The sequence below is a fragment of the Protopterus annectens genome, chromosome 7.part0 (assembly GCF_019279795.1).
Source record: "Protopterus annectens isolate FY-2018-M chromosome 7.part0, PAN1.0, whole genome shotgun sequence".
Classification (NCBI taxonomy): domain Eukaryota; kingdom Metazoa; phylum Chordata; order Ceratodontiformes; family Protopteridae; genus Protopterus; species Protopterus annectens.
This window is the reverse complement of record NC_056739.1, coordinates 1,843,626,250-1,843,641,773: the sequence shown is the minus strand read 5'-3', so window position 1 is coordinate 1,843,641,773 and position 15,524 is coordinate 1,843,626,250.

Here is a 15,524-nt window from a genome sequence, read left to right as displayed (position 1 = left end):
CAGCTTATCTAATTTGAATAACAACTATGGAACTCTTAACAACATGTAGACCAAAAGCCTAGATATGATTTACAATGTAACACATGCAAAGTAGGTGACATTGAAGGGCAAAGACAGTTGTATGGTGATCTACTATCAAAGGCTTAACTCACCTGATGTCATGTTGGCATTAGCAGCTGAAACAGATAAAACAAGTGTTAAAAGGTGGAAACAAAATTAGAAAGAATCAGAGGACAGTAAAAACAGTAGGTCTGGGAAATCTAAACCACTCATTTGAAAAGCACAATTCACTCAAGGTCCTCAATTATTAATCATCAGTAATGGGTGCTATAAACATTCAGGAGCAAAAACAATGCATACTCAAATTAAATCAACTCCCAACTACCATCTGCTGGAAGTGACATAGCCTGGAGGTACTAGATAGTGAGACAACCGAGCTTCAGTCAGTAGAAGATAAATGAGCCAGTTAAAGAAGGCATCTACCTGCATGAACAGATTAGTCAGCCCAGTATTGAAAAGAAAAACTTTTATTCCTAGTTCTACTCACACAGAAAACAGTAGCATATTTAATATTGTGACCTGGACTGCTCCCTTCTTCTAACATGGTGCTATTCTTTCAGAACAATGCTGATTCCTCAACACCTACCTCTACATGTACCCTGTAATACTGTGTACAGTGTATTAATACTAATTTGCATTAATCACTGCTGAAGATATCCCAAAAGGAGCATTGTACTCAATGATGGGTCTGTTAAGGGCTGAGTAGAGTGGTACTATAACTTTCTTGGAACTGGATGTCATACCCTTACTTATAAACTGGCCGGGGTAGAATGATTTTCTTATCACCTTTGTTTAATGTTGATCAAAGGCCAGATTACTGTCTGCATATGCTCCCAAATCTCTAACTACTGGGTCAACTCTTAGGGGTGTCTTATCAGTGAAGTAATTTGCCTAGGGTTCATTTTCCCAAAAAGCATTATAATGTTCTGCTTTGTGTTGAGTTTTATTCCGTGCTTTGGCACCAGACATTTATCTGCATTAGACCTTCTTGCAGGGTGTTGGTGTCATGGGGGAAATTTATGATCACTCCTAATTTTCAGTCATCTGTGAACTTGGTAAGCAAAAGGCTCTTGACATTAGCCTTCATTTCTGAGAAGTAGCTGGAAAAAATGATTGTGCGCATCACAGACCCCTGTGGTACTCTGCTGGTGACTGGGCTTGTGCTGGAGGTGATCTCACCAATACAGACTTATTGGGTCCTATCTGTGAGCCAGCTGACAATCCATTGTGTTATGTATGGATTTTTGTCCAGTTTGTTGGGTTTGTCTACAATACCTAAGTGACATATTGTATAGAATCCCCTAGCCAGATTTAGGTAAGTGGTATGCACCGTTTTCCTTCATCCATTGCCTTGGTTACCCTCTCAAAAAAGTCTACCAGACTGAGTAGGTATGATCTTCCCCTTACAAAACCAAAATGGGATGGGTCCAGTTGCTACAGTAAAAGTCATGACTGGATTGTTAAACACATGTGGTGTGTACACCTCCACTCAAGCAAAACCTTGACATGGGGAGAGAGTAGAAAGCTTTGGTGGAATGCTGAATAAGGGAGTGTTTAATCTTACTAGAATCACATTGTATTGACCATGCTGGATTTGAAATGTTGCCTATCTTAAGTTCTCAATGGAAAGAACTGTGTATTGACTGCATGTGCTACAGGAGAAGCTTGCTACAAGTGTGAGACAGAATATTTTTGAACATGTGACATCATCATTGTGTTGCAAGCCATACATGTGGCTTTAAAGTGAGTGAAAGAACAGTGCGAGATCTCTCCCCATATCATTGTTTTGCCTGAGTGGAGGTGTACACACAAAAATGTTGGATAATCAAGTCAAGCCTGTTACTGTAATTTGTTTGTTTGTGTCTTTCAGCTTTTCCCGGTTAGGGGTTGCCACAGCGGAACTCCGGTCCACTAATGATTGGCAGTTGATTTTTATGTACTGGCTTGCCAGGCCTGACGCACAACCTTCAACAAAGGTACGCCCATTCATGCATGTCTCCTGTAATAACACACAATATTTAGTGATTGCTAGATTTGCGTCCCTGCCAACCTAACTCCACAAGCTAGAGAGCACTGTGCCAATTCTTGCACCAGAGGAAAAAGTCTTACTACAAGTGTCAGATAGATGACTTTTTAATGGATGACTTCATCAGTGTTTTGCAAAGCAGATGTTTGGGCTGAAAGGGAGTGAAACTGATGGGGAAGCCTTTGCCTGGTGAAAATTTCCACAGTACCTCTGTTAGTTAAGCCAGTCCTACCTAGAACTACCACGCACACACATACACACACACACACACACACACACACACACACACACACACACACACACACACACACACACACACACACACACACACACCGATACAAGTTAGTCATTGCTGGATTCAAACACTTACCTATCTGAGTACACAAGCTAGAGTACATTGTATCAACTGTCAATGCTGCAGGAGAAGGTTTACTACAAGGGTGAGATAGGGCACATTTGAGAGGATAACCTCATCAGTGTGCTACAAAGCAGATGTTTGGGCTTAAAGCAAAGCCAGATCTTAGTCAAATAGGGTCCTAGGCGAATAACAAACTGGGCCCCCACATCCATTCCAGTATCCCAATACTTCATTTTCCTCTCTACAATTACCATTAACCACTCTTCAGTCATATCAGTGTGCATACAATTTCGTTTTTCACTCTTACAATGTTTACAAGAAACTTGGATTTAATATAGAACAGTTATTTCAAAATTCACAGCAAAAGCACTGATAGCTATTTCCTAAACAAGACAACCTCACACTGCAAACAGACTTAGCATGCATAAAGTTTTCTTCCTTTGAAGCTCACATTTATTGAAAATGTATCTGGCAACCCAATAAATTACTAGGCATGTGCTCAAACAGCCTATAGTGAAGCACTAATTAGTGTCTGTCTGAAAGGTGCAAGAATTCAAAATACGAATGTGCAGTGGATTTGCTAACAGCTCAGGGCAACCAGCTGGATGAAAGTATCCATTTTCAGGGACAGCCTAAGAGCACTACATAGAGAAGTGACTCGGTGAAAGTCACACTGCAGACAACTGAAGGCTGAGGGAATGTAACTTACACTACAGAAGCAGCATTTAGCCTCCCTCATCTGCACTAAATACCAGACAGAATCTTGTAGACCACTGCAGTGAATTTCACATGTATGTGTCATCTACAAATGATTTAGCACCCGGTTTAACATGTACATGTGGTGCACTGATGAAGAGAAGCGGCCCCCTTCTGTCTGCGCTTCTACTCACTGATGAGTGGCACTCCTCACTGACCCTGTGGTCATCTATCCCTGGCCAACCAGAGATCCACAGTACTGTGGTATCATTACGCTTTGACAGGATTTTGATTTAGAGGCTTTCAGTCATAATTCCACAGCTGGTAGCTTTACACCATTGGGTCCTCAGACAAGCACATACACCAAAGGTCGGAACTTAAAGTTCCTCTCATACTGAGCAGGATTACTATTGCACCAATATATCGGCAGTACGGTAAAATTAACATGTCTCATGATGGTTTACACCCATGTGCCTGCAAGAAAACAAGATTAATTAAAATGTATTTGCAGTTAAAATATTAACATTAAACTCAGAGTCTTCATGCTTCCAGTTTATTTGTAGCCAAATAATAAACGTACTGTCAACAGTCAAGAAAACATGGAATCAAGGGTCATACCCAAAGATCATAGCTCTAGTTTACTTTATTAAAAAGACACAGACTGAATATGAAATTAAAGGACTGTCACATAACACAATACATCAAAGTGCTAAATATTTCATACAACACTATTTTTCTGAAACCAGTTCTTTAGTGCTGAGTCACATTGACCCATAGCAAGATGTAGTCAACAACAAAGTTACAAAGGTGACAAACTAAAGACAAAACCAACCAATCTTTCCTATAAAAAGGAAAACAAACTGAGTGAGCATGCTATAGTGAAAAGAAACCTCTATCTGCTTCAGGTACATGGCAAACTCAAATCAAAATTGAGCTGATATAAACAGAATAGTTCTTACAGCAAAAAATTTTGCAAGATTCACCTAAAGGAGGTCTTGAGATGACACACAGACTTCAGAAATACATCAGAAAAAGCAGGATATCTGACAGTCAAATAAGATACTTCAAACTTTAACATATGTTAGGATCATATTGAATTTTAAATTTAGTCATGGTTCCAGTCGGTATGTGATCTTTGAACCACCAAAAAATAAACAAACAAGGCAAGCAACAGTCTTTTTTTCTAATAATGGCATAAATGAACAAGTCTTATGAAATTAAATGTACTAGGCTATTTTAAATCATTCTATATATAAAAAGCTTTTAAAAGCCAGTATTGAATTTTAGATCAAACTTGAGCACTGTAGTGCACAGTGTGTGATCTGAACTGAAGCAACTGCTTGTTACATTGTAGCAAGCCATTTTCTACAGTTTAAAGTAAAAAAAAAATCTTTTTTTTCTTTTAATGAGAAAAGATTAAAACAAAACTATAACCTGAGCACTGTAGTACTCCATGCAAGCAGGAAATACATTGTAGCAACTGTGTCCTTCATTTGTAGTGAATCAGTTTGCTACAAGTTAAAAAAAGTAAAGAGTTTTTTTAACTAAAACCTGAGTGCCATAGTACTCCATGCAGGCAAGTTATACACTTTGCTAAATTTCTAGAGTTTAAAAAAAGAGATTTGTATGTTTTTTTTTTTAAATTAAACCTGAGCACCTTAGTGATGTGATGGACACAAAATGTTGGGAGGCACCATGACTAGTTATAGGGAGGGGACATCAGAGGTACATCCCAGTTCAACATAGTAATCTAGTTCTCACCCGTAGAACTGGCATCACTGTCTACTGTTGTAGGCAATGCTATATAGGGCATTGTCTTGGATATTCATTGCAGGGCTTCCATAATTCTGCTGATGCAGGCACCAGTGTATATCTCCTGTATCTCCTCCACCAGCCATGTTGGGATGATGTAATCACCACCTTCATTAGCAGTAGTCTTGGTGGGTGCCACTACACTAGCCCCAGGGGCAGAGATACCTAACACAGTTTGAGCAGGTAGAGCAGGAGTTGTGGAGGCAATATTGAGAGATTGTGACTCAAAAGTGCTAGGTGTCTGTGCTGCCTGTGATTGTACCATGACATCCACATGTGGAGGTATGGTGGTTTGGTCCCCAGTGGCCAATCTAGCTCCCTGTGTTGGTGATATTTTCTGTTGCAGCAGGAGTTATATTGCAAATTAATTTAAAGATAGAAATATGTAGGGGAGAAAAATCATAGAAAATATCATTAATGATATTTCATTTTAAAATTTCACATTCAGTCCAAATTGACACATAAATTATGTTAACCTTTGTCACATCCAAATATGAATGGAAAGTCTTTCATGTGTCTTAAAACACACATCAGTCTCATTGTTATAACAGATATAAAGCAAACAGTTTTGTGATTACTGAATATAATATATAGGCATCCCAACTAATGACATGTCTACTTGCAAATATTGCTACTTTATTGCTACTTACTGATTGCAGAACATTGATTTTATATTATATAATAAAAGCCAATTGTTGCTGCTTGGATTTGGACCCAAACACAGCCACTTTGACTTATACATTGTCTAATGTCATGTTTAAGTGCTATTTCAGTAGGTATCTATCTATCTATATATATATATATATATATATATATATATATATATATATATATTTATATATATATATATATATATATATATATATGAGATAACCTTACTCAGATGAGCCTGTGTGTGTATTTATGCATGTGAGTGTGTGTGTGTGTATGTGCGCATGTGTGTGTGTGTGTGTGTGTGTGTGTGTGTGTGTGTGTGTGTGTGTGTGTGTGTGTGTGTGCGTGTGTGGGTGTGTCAAGCTTAAATGGTCTGATGTCCTCCAAGTGATAATGTTAATTCCAATTCTGTTGTATGATAATATTGCTAGCTTTCATACCTGAGCCATAACTACTATGTTCCTCTCTTGAAACCTCTCTTGATGCACCTCACAATTCCTTTCTATTTCTTCAGAAGGTATATAGAACAGAAAACAGAAAAAATAATGAAAACATGCAGGTGTTAGCAAGCCACGGTATTTAGCAGGGATTGGGCAGACTTGGGTTGCAAGTTTCAGTTTGCAACTTGCTAATTGTACTTCATGTTCAATTATTAATAAAAAGTAACCAACAGGACTTTATTCTAATTCTTTCATTAAAACACTTGGTAATCTAGATTCAAACCTTGCATTATTTGTGCTGGTGCTTGCAACTTACTGCATTAGCATATTTGAGCCACAGAGAAGGGAGCATCAGAGTGCTGAGTGAAATGCACCACCACCAGTTTCATTTGCTGTAGTGATGGCTAATTCTTTGCATTTGAAAAATACATTTTTGAGTTTTTGCCTTGGAAAGTGAAATGTCTTTCACTGATAGTCACGGCTGACAGTCTTTGATGCTCAATGCTAAGCACTGGTCAAAGGATGACCCCCCCCCCCCCACACACACACACACACACAAACATAGAAGAAACATGAATTATGTGATCATTTTGCAACTCTCCGGTCTTATACCATTAAAATGCTGACATTAATGATCTCTTCTTTCACACAAACATTACATTTTCTAGATTTGAATGGTAAAACAATGGCATTACCATGATACATTGACAAGATTAACAATGTTTGCCTCAACGACATTGACATTATGAGGCAGAGAAACTAGTGCACATATACTCATCTTTGTAATTCTGGTATATTACATTTAGGGAGTACTATGCCCACGTTCTCACACCTGTCTTTTATCCTTTCACGGTAGAAGTCTTGCTGAATGTTATACTTGCAAAAGTTTTGCTAGTGAATCAGGCCACATTACAAACAAATGTCTGCAAGATACGAGTTTGTTCTTTTTAGTTCATTTTAGTGATGTCTACACTTGGCACAGGTGTATTTGTAATGAAGATATAACACTTCTTATTGCAATGATCATCTACTTCTGCTTCATTGTTTCTACAAACATTTCTCTGAAGATGTTAACACATTTCTACTTTAAGAAGCAAAAGTAGGTAAAGTGATATTTAAGAAATTGCTCAGTGCTGGTGGTTTTACATATGTCTGGTGTGATGACCTTGACCCACCACTGCCAACCAGTAATCAAGGAGCCTCAATCCTCACCACTGGCAAGAGTGGGGAATGTACACTGAGAAGACAGCAGGTACACACACAATATGTTCAGATGTCGCTCTCTGCATCAAGTGCAACTTCCCTTAAGAACACACAGGGACCACAGTCAGTCATGGGCTGGTTTCTTCCTCTGTCTCCAGATCCCCAGTAAGACTCCCCACTGGCACAGCAATAAAGTTGAGATTTTAATTGAATGACCAAGCTAAGACCTCCAGCACCCTGTCTGTCCAACCAGTGTGTTATGTGCCTGCCTAAGTAGCTGAGACACACACACACACACACACACACACACACACACACACACACACACACACACACACACACACACACACACACACTCTCTCTCTCTCTTTGATGTTTGATTTACACATACACACCTGGGAATGGCTAGCACAGATTTGCTAGCTATGCTTCCTTCTGTTCACAGTCACTCCTTGACTGCTACTTTATGGCCCTTAACAAAGTGTGCCCAATTTTACTGTGTAATATTAATTCTAATACAAATGGTAGTTTGACCAAGAGTAAGGCTGTTAGGAGTGGTGCACACAGTGTCATCAAATAAATATGTGAGTAGTCTCAGAACTTAAATGTCTCTACACAGATCAGCAACACTGAAAGGTTTAACATATATTTAATAATAAATAATAAAAGAACAAGATAATACTAAATGTATATTCACAGTGACATCAGAGTTCAAAACCACAGGAAATATTCAGGAAATATTTAAAATAACATTGCACTACAGGCTCACACAAATAAAGAAAAACAAAATCTAAACTAAGCTTCATTATATTCTTGACTGTACCAGACAGAGTTACTGTAGCAACTAGCAACTTACTTATAGCAAGGAAAACATGGTGAATGGCTCTTCTTGTTGTTGTCAGGTCCAAGATAAAATGTAGAATGCGCTGTCTTCCGGAGCGACTTCTCAAAATAATATCTAAAAATTACTGCTGAGATAGCTTGTAGAATGATATAATTTCTGGTCATCTGACTTCTAGTTCCCAGGCAAAACCCCCATTGCTGAAGCAGGCAGTATTTAGCATATACCTGTAAAAATACTCATACAAGGGCTTTTGCTCAGATTTTTGGCATGTGCTGGAAGTCATAAAACAATTGCTTTCCTTCAGGCTTCCAAGGTAGCAATTAGTGCACACCAAAGACAATACAGAAAGCTTCGTAGTACAGACACTGAGTGTCTAGCTGCATTGAAGCATCTTTATGGCTTAGCCTATAAAGTAAATTAATTTCAGATATTTTTCTAAAGTTTGCTGGACGGAAGTTAATCCTCTGGTTTCCTCTGTTAACATATACATTTAAATAGTTACAATAGTGTATGTTCTCTTCCATCAGGGCACACTGTGGATACATTTTAAGCACAAACACTTTACAAATACTTTTTCAATGCATGCATCTGTACAAAGCAGTTTGATATACACGTGACATTCAGTTCTAACACATTTGTAACACAATCATCTTGTATAAATTAGTTTGATATTCACAAATGCCATATAATTATTTACAAAATTCCAATTAGTTGTGCTGGCAGTACTCCTTTCATCATACCTGGCATACTTGTTTTCCATTATGAAGTTGTGTTATTGCCATTGTGGGTGGAGAGATAGGTTATTGCATGAGGTCTTGCTTTTTATTATATAAATGAGCGATATCTATACTTTGCAATGTTCTTTTTTGTATCAAAGGTTTACCATTTCATTTTAAAATTATCATTTACTTGTATTACATACAAAAATCATTTTCTGGAAACAATTCCTGATAATGTTGACACATATCTGACTTAAAATACTTATAGCAGGTTAGAGTGACCTTTAAGAATATGTTCATTGCTAATACTATTCTATATCCTGAACATAATCATGGGGTTGTCTAGGGGATGTTACCAATATTATTTAGATGTTTGCATTGAACTATCATCATTATTAACATTTATCAGTGTTGATGCCTTCTTATTTATTTGTTTTGTTCCCAGTGTTATATCAGCTTGTAACCAAACAACCTCTATTGTGTTGTCTGATAACATTTTTTTACTTCACTATGGGGATATGGCATCTAAACCAGCCATCCCATATAAACCTGCATTTTCAGATGCTGAGCATGAGGTAATAGTCCAGAACTCTCTGACTCCACAGCTCACACATTTTAGAGAAATAGATAGCTGACAAGCCCTTCAGTGACCATGTGTGGAAGCAGGTGTTTGATGAAGGATAATGCTTTGGGTGTCCATGGCCAAGGCTACAAAGCTATCTGACATAGGTCCAGTGACATAATAAAGACCACAATTACTAGAGCCAGGCTGTTGCATGGGAACAGAGAGCTGCTGGAGGTGGGCTTGCTACCAAACCACCACTCGTTGAGATGGAGGAGTTCCTGTTAACTGTAAGGGACCCAGGAAGGCCAGAGGAATTCTTTGGTGTTGTGATGGATGTGAGGGCAGAGGTGGAAGACAAGCACAGGGTGTTTACTGGTGATGCTCCAGGTATGCCACATATATTTATATATCTATATAGAGAGAGAGATAGAGGAGAGATAAAGATTATAAAAGTGGTGCAGTTATAATAGTTATGTTTATCTTCTATTTAACACTTGTGACATCTCTATCAGTTTCCATTTTGTTTGTCTAGGCACATCTGGCACTGAGAGTCAACAACCAAATTTACATGGTATGGGCATACCATAGTTTTTTTCATTTATATATAGACCTTTAACTATACCTTAGTAAAATGTTTACATTCACTTGCATCTGTTTCATGTACATTGCATATTTCTTATAATTTTTTCTTGTATTTGTCTGCTTTTTAATTTTTTGGTATAGTCACAAGAGAAGATGCAAGTGGCACTGCAGGGCTCCTACCCCTTGATGTTGGAGTATTGGTAGCCTCTGATGATGATGACAGTGATGAAGTGACACAATCTGGGGTTGCAGGGGTATATCTGACACTGAGGTTGTGGCTCCCTCACCCCCTCTTCAGAGTTTGGACACAGTCAGTATGTCTATGCATGCACATGACATGGAACCATCTGAGATTAGACAGGTTAAATGGGACATGGTTGATCAAGGTAGTATAGTAATGACAGTTGCATAGATGGAATCTCCCCCTAGCCAGAATGAGGATGAAGTACCACACAGGAGGTCTGGTAGAGGTGCTCAGAAGAGGCATGCTTCCTTCCTTCCTTCTCTCATTGATGTATCAGTAGGTGCCACCCAATATATGTGAAGGGCCATTTTGGAGGCACAGGCAAGGTAAACCAGACCCTCAGAAGAAATAGTCAGACTATTGCGTGTCACGCATTCTGAAGTGTGAGACTAACTGAGCAGTGTGTGTGACTGCTTGGACAGGATGAATAACACTCTGGACCATGCTGTGCCTGTTATGGAATGTCTGCCGGGGAGGGTCAGCATCTGTAAGGCCAAAGAACTGGAACACCATTAGATGTTAGCTAATGTGACCATGCTAGATCCTGGCCCCCTGGTGGTATTACTTCCACTGTTCTGTCAGTAATTGAGGTGCCTACATCCAGATGTGGTAGACCATGTGGTAGTAGTCATCGTAGCTTGCCCAACAGACATCATTCATATTCAGGTAGCACCCTGAATTACAGGTCAGTGCAGCAAATGTTAATTGAGTCCTCTACCATGCATAGCTAACAACTGTCCAGGATGCCAGGGCATAGTGCTACCACAAATGCTTTGGCTATATTCCTTCAAACCCACACACTGTGTAACTTATGTTGCCCATGCCACGTCACTCAAATACACTCACACACACACACACACACACACACACACACACACACACACACACACACACACACACACACACACACACACACAAATAAATCCTTTCATAAAATTGACTTTTTTACATCTGGAGCTACTGGCCCTGACAGTACATACTTGCTGTTAACCTCATTTCCCATTCCCATGCACGCACTTCTTTTCTGTCAGGTCTTGTCTTTGTTAAACCCCTCACTTCCATGTGCATGTGCAAGTGATGATGACTGCACACTGCCCTTTTCACATTTCTTTGTGACTTGAGTTACCTGCATCTGATGCACAGAGTGGAAAGCTTATGCATGCTTACCCAAGTACCTGCTTTCGTCATGGAATATGTTCTGAATTGCATGTTTTTTTTTATTCTGCTTAAGTTCAATGTTGTTATTATTTGTTGTGCACCTAATTGTAGTAGTAGTAGTACTAATAGTGGTGGTGGTTGTAGCAGCAGCATCATTAGTAGAAGTAGTAGTAGCAGCAGTAGTAGTGATAGTGATAGTGGTAGTAGTAGTAGTAGTGGTAGTAGCAGCGGTAGTAGTAGTAGCATTAGTAGTGATATGGTAGTAATAGTAGTAGTAGCAGTAGCAGTAATAATAGTGGTAGTGGTAGTAGTAGTAGTAGTAGTAGTAGTGGTAGTAGCAGCGGTAGTAGTAGTAGCATTAGTAGTGATAGTGGTCTTATTAGTAGTAGTAGCAGTAGCAGTAGTAATACTGGTAGTGGTAATAGTAGTAGTAGAAGTAGCAGTAACAGTGATATTAATAGTGGTAGTAGTAGTAGCAGTAGTATTGATAGTGATAGTGGTAGTAATAGTAGTAGTAGTAGCAGCAGCAGCAGGAGCAGCAGTAGTGTTAGTGGAAGGAGTAGTAGTATTAATAGCAGTAGTAGTGATAGTGGTAGTAATAGTAGTAGTAGCAGTAGCAGTGGTAGCTGTGGTAGTAGTAGCATCAGCAGTAGTAGTAGTAACATTAGAAGTGATAGTGATAGTGGTAGCAATAGTAACAGCAGCAATAGCAGTAGTAGTAATGGTAGTGGTGGTGGTAGTAGTAAAAGTAGCAGTAGCAGTAGTGGTAGTGGTATTGGCATTAGTGAAAGTGGTAGCAATAGTTATAGAAGTAGTAGCAGTAGTAGTGATAGTGATTATAGTATTAGTACTAGTAGCAATAGTAGTAGTGGCAGTGGTAGTAACAGTTATAGTAGTAGTAACAATAGTAGTGATAGTGGTAGTAGTAGTGGTGGTGGTGGTAGTAGTAGCAGCAGCATTAGTAGAAGTAGTAGCAGTAGCAGTAGTATTGATAGCGCTAGTGATAGTGATAGTAGTAGTAGTGGTAGTAATATTTATAGTAGCAATAGCAGTAGTAGTGATGGTGATAGTGGTAGTAGTAGTAGCAGTAGTAGATGTGGTAGTAGTTGTGCTAGTAATAGTTATAATAGTAGTAGTGGTAGTGGTAGTGAAACTGGTACTAGTATTATTAGTTGTTGTTGCAGTGTTAGTGCAGTCTTGTCCAGATGATGCTGATATTGCCCTGGTCCGTGTTGGCATGTTTAACTTGGATGACTTTTATGTCTGATGCACAGTAGTGAGCAGGCTAAGCATATACAGTTGGACAATACCTTGTTGGCTTCTTCTGTTGGATAGCATACTCTCATTTGTGTCTAAACAACTTATATTTTATTTTCTAGTTATAAGAGATCAGTACTTATGCTTGATCATCTACTTTAGAGCATGATGGTTACACTGACCTACCTCTGTGGGATTGTTTAATGTGGGCCTGCTTTGACTTGACACATACAGGTTATATACATATGCAGGGAACAGCCATCATATATATGATTCATAGAGGTTACTGTAGACATTCCTGTATAGTTAAACAATGTTTTATTTTACTGAAGTACAGCACCTACATATAAGTAAGCATTTATCTCTTCATTACAGGTTCATCACTTACCTGGATTAATGCTGCTGATGACTTTTTCTAATACTGCTGATGACATTTTCGAATGCTGCTGCTGATGACATTTTCTAATGCTGCTGATGTTTTATAATCTGGGGTTACCTCTGTCTGATGCTCACAGTAGACAGCCAATATATCGGTAGGCAAAGACCGGTAATTTTGCATGCATCACTATTACTGTTTGTACATGCTTAGATGATTTTTTTCACTTAGGTAGTGAGGGTGTACACTATTCACTCTCTCTTAGCCATGGCCATAGCATACTATGTACCCGTCCAAGTGTCATGATCATCCTGAACTGCTGGTTCTCTAACTCCTCATCTGTGTCTGCTGGCCTTGCCTGAGTGCTGGGAACTGCAGTCCTTGCCCTGGGTTTCCCTTCTGCAACTGTTTCCTGCAATAATGTTATATCATATGGCACAGACTGTCAGTATCTTGACAGAGGTGGCTGGATCATACTGAAGGATTCCACCCGATGTATCTAGACATCAGAAACATGACTTCAGCAGACCAAAAACATGCTCTGTAATGTTTTTGGTCTGAGAATTTGCATAGTTGTAACCTTGCTCAGTGCGGTTGTGTGGGTTTCTCATGGGAGTTATGAGACAAGGTCCTAGTGCATATCCTACATCCACCACTAGATATCCTTGTGGAAGGTCACCCCTAGTAAACTATATGTACAGGTCAAAGATATGCCATATGTGAAAGTTGTGAAAACTGCCAGGGTTACCTGCACAAACATTATAGATGATCCCTTGTGCATTTCAGACCACCTAACAGTTGATAGAGTGATAGCCTTTTCTGTTTATGTACCACTTTCCCTATTCACCAGTGGGGCTTTGATTTCAATACATGTGCCATTTATGACCGTCAGAGTCTCAGGAAAATATGCTATGGCATAGAAATTTTGCATGGTGGTAACTGTTATTTGGGGTACATACAAACAGGTATGGTCTAATCATTTGCAGGATTACATTGAGAAATTGGTAGAGTATTCGTAAGGCTGAGATCTTTGACACCCCACTGTGTCCCTTTGTTGGTCTCTGAAAAGTGCTTGTAGCTAGTATACGTAATGCTACACATAACTTGGTTTTCATTGGGATGTGTTCTGTATGATTCCCATGGGGCCTTGAGAGAGGATGGCAGATGCTGATTATTTGTAGTATGGTAACCCTGTCCACCCTGCAGCAGTCTATTATTTTTATCTCATGAAGTCCATGGTAGGTCAAATGTGGTTTAAACACTCTTTGCCTTCTTGGACAACATCTGGCATCAGCAAAAGCACCTTGTAATAGAGTTTATTGCACATACAGATTTATGATAACAACAGCAACCCCTAACATTTTCAAAATGACTTCATAGCTCTAGTACAGCAAGTCTTGGAATTCAGGACTAAAGGGAGCATGGGATGTAGGAGCTCATTTTATACATTTCTGAATCACTCATGATTATTTGCTTCAGTAGCATGTGATTTAGCTCTTTATTCCCTCATTAGCATATTCTGCATCTTATCCTTGTTTTGCAGCTGGGCATGCTGTATATGATAATAGCAAACAGCTTACTCATGTCTGCTTGTCAGGTAGACAGGCTTAGCTTGACATGTAGGTGTTCCTGAATCCTGGAATATTTAAGATAATGAGCTTAGCTTTTTTTTAACTTAAGATTAATATGAACAATATGCTTCTAATCTTAATTTTGTCATTCTCACTGTTGAAGTTGCAGAAGTCAAGTTTATGCAATTAAGTTTCCCAACTCACTAACTACTAAGTATGGAAGAACCTCTGAAATGATTAAATGAAAATATGAAAATGCCCACATTATTTTTACATTGTAATAACTATCTGCTAGTACACTAACGCATGGCTACCAATATTTGCACACTAACAGTTTTATTACTGCAATGAGCCTTTTTGTGAATAGTTGAAAAGGACAATGTGATATGTCTCTTGCCATCTTGAAATTTAGTCTAAATTATATTTTGAAAAATTTAGAAATAAACTAATCAAGAATACAATTCCATTACACTAACTGTCATTTATTCTCTATAAGCCCTTCAGATAAAATAATGAGTCTTTTTATTTTGAACATGTGCATTCAAACGATCATACGAATATGCATACAAACACATGCACATGTACTCACACACAAAAAATTAATAAAAATAATGCAGTCCAGTTTTAAAGTAGATCTTTCATATGTGGTTGAACAGCTGGACTTTATTTTAACATGTTACATTCAGTCCCCTTCCCTATGACCTGAAAAAAGAAAGTGATATAAACTGACATCACTAATTACTAGCTTTGCAATTGCCCCCCCCCCCCCAATATTACCAGATACTTTGGAAGTTTAAGTGACTGAATGTTATTTTTATTTATAATGTTTAGCATCCTGCACATTTTTTCTCTGTTGAAATATGCAGCGTTAGCTGTGATACTCACTGTGGGCAGAGAAAATATTTATGTGTTTACTCACATTGTCATTTTTGCTAATCTGTGTGGACTATGTCAATCAG